This window comes from Drosophila arizonae, chromosome X (assembly GCF_054131065.1).
Source record: "Drosophila arizonae isolate 15081-1271.41 chromosome X, UAZ_ARI_1.0, whole genome shotgun sequence".
Classification (NCBI taxonomy): domain Eukaryota; kingdom Metazoa; phylum Arthropoda; class Insecta; order Diptera; family Drosophilidae; genus Drosophila; species Drosophila arizonae.
In genome coordinates, this window is record NC_142927.1 from 23,023,155 (window position 1) to 23,031,816 (window position 8,662).

General features: G+C 37.7%; 1 pseudogene; it reads right to left on the reverse strand.

The window, feature by feature from the left end:
• Positions 1 to 3,283: 3,283 nt before the first annotated feature.
• Positions 3,284 to 4,060, reverse strand: LOC149268023 (frataxin homolog, mitochondrial-like; annotated as a pseudogene).
• Positions 4,061 to 8,662: the final 4,602 nt, after the last annotated feature.

Here is an 8,662-nt window from a genome sequence, read left to right on the forward strand (position 1 = left end):
GGGCAACGTGCGGCTACGTGCGGCAGGTCAGTGCGGGCAAAAAGCTTTTGCAGCTGCTGCTGCTGCTGCTCCTGACCTACCGCCAGCATTTAAGCTGTGTCCTCGTCCTGCAGCGCTGCAAAGATAACCCAACTACCAGCCCCCTCCCCCCACCCCTCTCTCCCTCTCTCTCTCTATGTCGCTCTGTGAGTGTGTGTGTGTGTGTGTTTGCTTTGTCCAAGTGCAAGTTCAATCTATGAATTTGAAGGGATTCTGTGCATGGCCCCGAACCCGCAGTCCCCATCCACACGCCCTGCCCTCTCTCTCTCTCTTTCTCTCTCTGTCTCTCTCTATCTATCTCTGCCGTTTGGTTGTCCTTGCCAAAATGTAAAGTTCAGAAACAAACAACAAGCGTTTATCCCTCTCTGTATAGGTCCTCCTCTCGCCCTCCCTCCATCCCCCTCTATCTCTCTATGTCTCTCTTTCTGCTTGCATTCATTTCATGGAATCGCAATTTATGTCTCAATTGCTTCAACAATTTTATTTATATTTTCGCGTTTTCTATTTTTCTCTTTGTTTTCTATTTTTGTTTGTATATTTCGTATCACATTCAATCATCCGATAGCCTCACTCTGTATCGTATGAAGCTACGATTTGCGGTTTTACAGCAGTCTATACTTCCCTTAAATTGCCCAAATCTGTTTCACACAATTATTTATGGGCATTCTGAGAAAGCTAAAAAACACTTTCAATTGTTTACCTAGTTCAGTTGAAGACTGAAAGGCTAAAAGAGAGAGAGAGAGAGAGAGAGAGCGAGAGAGAGTGAGAGAATTAATAGCATGTTAGCTAGGAGCTAGCTCTTAAGTCTTGCGCTTAGAACCACAGGAGAATCAAGGAACAAAAATTTAAATTACCCTATCAAATATAGATATATTTAATATATATTTGTCATATATAGATATGGAAATTGCAATCGTATATTCAGCTAATATTGACTATATAGCTTATATATAATGCTCGACTTTTGGGTGAGGAATGTCAAATTTCAGATCAGGCAAACTTTGCCTTAGGCTCGCTGGGATGGAAGCGTGGCATTTTCTCAGTATTGAGCTGTCCGTCAATCGCTTTGATATCTGTTTCGCAATACATTCTTTACATATAAATATCAATTTCCCACTGTCAGACGGGCAGCAACACCAACAACAACAGCAACAACAACATAACTCGTTGTAGAATTCTCTGCGTCTGCGTCTGCGTCTGAGTTTACGTCTTTAGAACGTCCGGTGTCTGCGTCTGTTTCTGTTGCTGTGATTCGATGTTAAGTTCAATGTTAAAATTAGCATAAAATACCGTTAATTGCATTAGCATTAGCATTAGTATGTCGCAACCTCCGCCGCCTGCCGCTCAGTTCCCCCGCCAGCCCCTCAGCTCGGTCGTCTATGGCGTTTTGTAGCCTCTCCCACGATCGCCGCTCCGAGCGCCGACATTCAGCTTTATTTCACTTTTTATGGCGCATTCTTAGCGCATATGTCACAGCCGCAACAGCAACAGCAGCAGCAGCCACAGCAGCAACAGTTGCTGTGCTCGTAGCAGTTATCCTTGAGCGTTGCTCATACGCGCCGTTAGCCCGCTCTCTGGCTAAATCGAACTATTGCCAATTGCTACTATTTGACGATCATCGTATAATTGCTCATGATCGTAAATTAACGACGATTGTCGCAGCACCAACAGCAGCCACAGCAACAATTGTTGTCTATACCCTGTAAGCGCTTGACATAGGCTCTGATGCTGAGTCAAATCCTAGCTAGAGATCTATTTTGAAATCATGTTCTATATATACTCATATATCTACACACATATTTATATAGCTAGACCTCTTTTATATCGGATTTGAGCCACTTACCTAGTTCATATTCCCATTCAAGTCGGTCCTCTACTTGACTCACTTTGATACCCTGTAGTCTAGCTCGCCTTCAGCGATTGTTGACATGATCTTCGACAGCTTGTGCTAGGGTAACTGAGCTGTCGCTGACGCACATATCAAGCTTGTTAGCTGTTTTTACTACTATTTACAGTTGGTTTTTATGGCCATAACTCTCTCTTTATGTATATTACATAAATGTACATATATTTAGAAATGAGAACATAGAAGATCCTATACAAGTTCCGGAACCAATGCAATGAGACGTAGATATAAAATAATCAAAGCAATCAAGAAGTTTATACTAAAAACAATTAGGTCTATAAGAAAGTTAACATTAAGAATGAATCGGAAAATTTACATGTATAAAACATATATATCTCACATATATCTCATATATATACATAGCAGAAATACACCCATTAGATCTATGGGAATTTCTGGGCAGTGAACTGCCTCGAACCAACTTGAATGCTCCGTTTACACAATATGTAATGAAATATTTATATATATTTATATTTGGAGCCATTGTCATTATTATCATTGTATAAAAAGTATGTGAAAACGGAGCTCATATTCCGTTTGCTCCATATAAACATACATATATATACAATCGATCTGAGTCAGTTGGCACGTGTCGTATTTGCTTCCATAACAATTGACAGCGATCTCAAATTTCTGACAGAACTAACATAATTCTGCAGATGGGGCGACATTCAAAATGATATCGATATAGATATAGGCATGAATACATAGATTGAGGTAGATTATAATATTGAGATACATATATAGATCGAAATATATGTGGATATATCAACAGATGTACAGAAATCTTTTCTAATTGTATTATCATTAAATATCCTATTCAAGGCAGCCGTCCTTCAGCTATTAGATTCTTACCAAAGAATTTTCCAAATCTAGAGTAATTTAGAATATATCATATTTTGTTATCTTGTTTAGTTCAATCATAGATATCATTTTAATTTTTCTATTCGTTGGGAAATATCATCCATTTATGCTTCTCGGAAGATAAATATAATCTTAGATCGAATATTTAATATCAAGTGTCGAGTATTGAATATCAAATATCAAATATCGTATATCGAATAATAAATTGATGTTATGCCAAAGTTGTGTTAGGTTTGAATAAAGGAAAGAAAGGAGGAAAGGGAGGGAGAGAGAGAGAGAGAGAAAGAGGAAGAGAGAGATAGAAAGAGAGAGAGAGAGAGATAGAGAAACAGTAAAAATTGAATATTTGGTTAGAAAACATAATCAATGTTTTACATATGTAGGTTAAGGGATCTATTTATAAGTCTATATTATTTATATATATACAAGTAATACATATATATGCAATGATAGATAGTAAATATATAACCTAACTAGTTATTTCATTTGATTCATTTATTTTTTTTTTACGTTTTGTATTTTTGCTAAAATCTAAAATTTGTATTATTCAGTGAATTTTGTAACATTTTGAATTTGCAACACGTGCAACATGTTTGCGCCTCAGTGGCAAAGGGGCAGATTCATGAAGTTGATGGGCAGCGATTCGATGACTTGTGTGATTCCATCTTGGAGCACCTGATGTAGCGTTACGCCCGTATGCTTGTAGACCCAAAAGCCGTTAGTTTGGCCCGGCTGAATGACATAACATCGAAGCGTTTGGGCCTGGTTGTGGGCGAGCTTCAGCAGATTTGTTTGTAGCCTAATTTGTGCCCAGAATAAAACTCCATCCCCAAAAATCACGTCGGCGGTTAGGTTAGGTCTCTGTTGCATTCCGTCAAACTAGCCGGACAGCGCATTCAATGTCGCCGCACAGACACGGTCGTATAGCACCTTATCCAGAGAATGGTGCTCGAGCTGGTTGCCCCAGCGCCGACCCTTTATCCCTCTACCAATTCCACGGCCTCTGCTGCTCTCTCTGTCCTCCGATAGGGGCGTGAAGTTGCGACGGACAAGTGCCGTGATTTGATTGCAGCGGTGCGTCCACTTGATTGCCTGTCCGACCCGTACAAATGTTCGTATTCTATCCATTCTATAAAAGCCAAAAGCTATGCGTTTTATTCGAAATTAAAATATAAATAAAAAATAAAATTTTTTTTTTGTTTTTAATTACTGCTCCCGACTAGTGTTGAAAGTAAACTGATTGAGTACGATTTCAGTCAAGTCCAGGTCGGGAACGGGAAGTCAAGGCCTGCTATGCCTATATCAAAAACAAAGTATTTAAAAAAAATAAAAATAAAAATATTTCTTTTCCCAAAATACATAATATATATAATATAATACAACATTATATGTTGTATTGACCGGTGCTACAGCTGGTACATTCCCTATAGAGCAGTTATATGAATAGGCAAATAATCGAATCTATCTTAATATTCATATAGATCAAATCGAGTCCAATTTGAACTTCCCATTTGAACAAAAACTGGAACAGATCTGATATTATGTTCAACTATAATAGATAATAGTCTTCCGCTCCTGCTCTCACTTCCCCTCTTTCTCTCTCTCTCTCTCTCTTTCGCTCTCACTCTGCATACGCTTAGGTGTGTTTTATTTCCATTATCGTGTGAACTATATTTTGTTGCTGTTTTTATGTGGGCCAATTTTGACACTTGATAAATAACTATGAAAGTGTTAGGTGCTCAATATACGTGCAATATATGTAAAAATATGATCTATATATACATATATAATATATATAATATATATAGTCAAAGTATGGTGCGCCAAAGTACAACAAAGGATCTCTATATGGATCGCTTAGTTGGTGTGTTTGTTTGCTTGTTTGCCGCAAGAAAGGCAAACAAAGTCAAAGAGAGAGAGAGAGAGAGAGAGGGAGAACGAGAGAGAGGGCAACATGTGCGTAAAATACTTTGACCTAGATTTCAAATGACTTCTTCTTATACTTTTTATTTATTTACTTATTTTGTTTTTCTTGTTGTATTTTTTTTTTTTTTTTTTTTTTTTTTTGGTATCTCTTGAAAAGAAATAATATGTATTTCATTTTTGGGATGCCCTACGCGTGGCATATGCGCGCGTCTAGCACGTTTGGCGCTGTCTTCGCGGTGGGTGTGGCAGCGTGTAGGGCGTGCGGCGAACGCAGCTGCCGGCTGCAGAGTCTTTCTCCCAGTTTGTTGTTGTTATTGTTGTTGTTGCTTTATGCCGGGTGCGTGGAATATGAACAAATATGAAAGATAGAGAGAGAGAGAGAGGGAGAAAGGCAGAGAGGGAGGAAGAGATAGTGGTAAAGCCAGAGGCAGAGGGAGAGAGAGTGAGAGTGAGAGTGCGCGTGCGAGTGGGACGGAGCATAAGGCAAACATTTGTTAATAACAAAATTCAGTTTAAACATTTTTTTTTCTGCTTTTCGAATTTGACTATTGCTGTTGTTTTAGAAGCCGAAGAAAGCCAAAGAAGAAAGCAGAAGAGAGCGCGCATGAGCTCGACTAGCAGATACCCTAGGCGAGTTCTCAAAGTGAAAGATGCAAAGGAGAAGCAGAAGAAATTAGCAAACTAAATAAAAGAGCCCGACTAGCAGATACTCTTTAGATGCAAAAATATCAGAGCTATTCAAAGCAAAACTAGTTAGACTAGTTAGATATACTAAAGTTCCCAGTGATAGACTTGCAGTTACCCTGTAATCGAAACAAAGTTTGGAAACTAGGCAACAGCTAGCAGCAACAGCCACATATATACCCTGTAATTAGTAGAAACTCGACAGCAGATCAACTGTTAAGGCAGGCACAATGCGTGCAGCTATGGCCATATTTCCAGGGTGTTTGCCACCAAAAATAAAATTTGAACTCGCTGACTGCCGATAAGATAAAATACTAAAAGAAAAACAAACATACGAAATAAGAAATAGAATAACAACACTAACAAAAAACCGAAAAAAGCGAAAAAAAAAAACGAAAAGAAAAAAATTCTTTTCCTCTATTTCGAAACGTTGACGATGACGACGACGACCTACTTGTTGAACGTGTGGGCGTGCTATGGAGCAGGAGGCGCAGGGGGAGGAGCAGCTGGAGCGGGCAGAAGTGTTGCAGTAGGCGAGGGGGGGGGGGGGGGACGGTAGGGGGTAGCGCAACGAATGCGTGTGTTGGGGCAGTGACTAAAGAGTCGCGCTGTTTGTTGTTGTTGTTGTTATTATTTTTGTTGTTGTTGATTTATTTATTTTTTTTTTTTTTTCAACATTGCTCGAAAAAATGATTGTAAACAAAAATAAACCTTCAACTTGATATGCGTCCAGGGATATATGTTGAAGGTGCCTCACACACACACGCTCACACACACACGCTCACACACACACGTACACAGATAACATAATCTCTTGGAGGGGGCAGGGCGAGGGCGGTTGGACGAAGACTAGCAACTGCTTCTGATGATATGAACGCTCGGTAAATTTGTTTCCTCTCAACTTTTCGATTTACCTTTTGTTAATTAGTGCTGCCCATTGCTAGCTCTCCGCTCTCCGCTCTCCGCTCTCTAGCCGTCTTCCCCTTCGCGCCCTCTCCCTACTTCCTCTTGATGTGCTCGAATATAGGTCACCAGCAAACATAAATAGCGCCCTACACATGTGCTACACTGCGCAACATATTCGGTGACTTGACTGTCTGATCTTGTTTATGCTTATTAAAGAACTGAGACCAAAGGAAAAGAATATTGACTTTGTACAATAACCAAGTTGTTGTCCGTTTGGCCATTTGTCCGGTTGTCCATATTATAATACGGAATACATATATTCCTGGGCATTTTCGATTGTTTAAGTGCTATAGACTTTCTTAGTGTTACCCACAGATCGGTAAATACTAATAAATCTGTCATATCTGAGCATGAGAATCGCATAGTGAGGCTCGCTAATGTCCGTTTTTTTGTTATATAAAAACAAATCTTGTGCAAATGGCGCCATTCATGGGATCTCACTAAAAGATTCCCTCATACATTATTTACTTCAATTCGTAGTAAACACTCTAAATAATAATCCTCTTCCATATATGTAAAACTTTTTGTCCAGTTCTATATATCAGTTCTGATAATTTGTATAGTTTCCTGAATGCAAAACCAGCAGAACATTTAGATATTTTAATAAATATATAATAATACATAGATATAATATTTGAATAAACAAAAAATGTCGTGTCTCACTTTAGCATTATTTTTCATCCTTATCTATTTCTGCAAAATTTTATTGATATGCATTCGAAAAATTATATGGGAAGAGTCAATGAAATAATCATTTAATTTGACTACAATTATAGTAGAGAATTTTACAGTTTTGATTAAGTACTTTGCCGTTTATTTCTCGCAGTGTAGCAGTGAGTCTTGACGTTGCTTTGAGGTGTTTTTCGTTTCGCTTCCAGATAAGTCGCCGTATGCAAGAGACGCGCACCTTTCAGGCCACCCACTCACACACACACACACACACGCAAACACTCTCGCACACACACACATTGACAATTTCAAGTTCTTGGCCCAGCGCCCGTCGCCTGTCAATGAGACTGATGGAGACGAAGATGATGTGCGCTGCTTGGCCAGTGGATGGGGGATTGGGGGAATCGATCTCTATAGATCAAGACTGTTGTTGTTGTTGCTGCTGCTGTCATTTAGTGTGCCGACTGTCGACGCAACTGTCAAAATTGACCTAAAAATGAAGAAAAGTCGTATTCGAATTCGAATTCGAATTGGTATTCGAAATTGAAAAAGCGCAACAGCCACTGCAACAACAACGAGCACTCTGGCATAGGGTAACTTGATAGCTGTTCGCCCTATAGTGGTGCACCGCCACCCTCCCTCATAGCCCCCGCAACTGTCATCTAGAAATCGGAGATTAGAATATGGAGCAAGTCGACAAGTAAAATGGTCAAACGAATTCGTATCGAAGCAATTATTTCAAAGCGCTCGCCAGAGCATTCAAAGCAACAATTTAAGGTTCTTATGCAATCGGAAAAGTTGGCACTGGATAGATCCGAGCAGTGCACTGCAAAATATATATATATATGAATATAAATATATGCTATTTCAATTAATTATTTAAAAGTATTTATTTCTTTATTTTTATTTTTTAAATTTATTACTGTTGTTAGTTTTATTTTTGCATTTAAAAAAACATAAAACTAATAAAAATAAATATGCTATTTCAATTAATTATTTAAGAGTATTTATTTCTTTATTTATATATACTTTTTTTATTTGTTTTCTTTTTTATATAATTTTTATTTTGAATTATTATTTTTTTTTTTTTATATATATATATTTTATAAATTTACAATCACTAAAGTATTTTTTTTCTTGATAATTATTTTTTAAATTTATTACTGTTGTTAGCTTTATTTATTTATTTTTTTTTTAATGCAATTTTACTTTTTTCTATATACACTTATTTTTATTTTTATTTGATTTCTTTTTAAAAAATTTTCTTTTTAAAAATTAAATTTATTGTAAAATATTTATTTTTAAATGTTATTTATTTTGTAAATTTACTATTGGTTTTTGTTTTTTTTTATATACATTTTATTTTCAAATATTCGTTTATAATTTTTTATACATTTTTTTATTATTGCTTGTTTCATTTTTATACCCTGAACCCATTGAAAATGGGAAATCAGGGTATAATGGTTTTGTTAAAAGTATGTAACAGGCAGAAGGAGGCGTGGCAGACCCCACAAAGTATATATATTCTTGATCAGGGCGACGAGCTGAGTCGATTTGGCCCTGTCCGTCTGTCTGTCCGTCCGTCCGTCCGTCCGTCCGTCCGTCCGT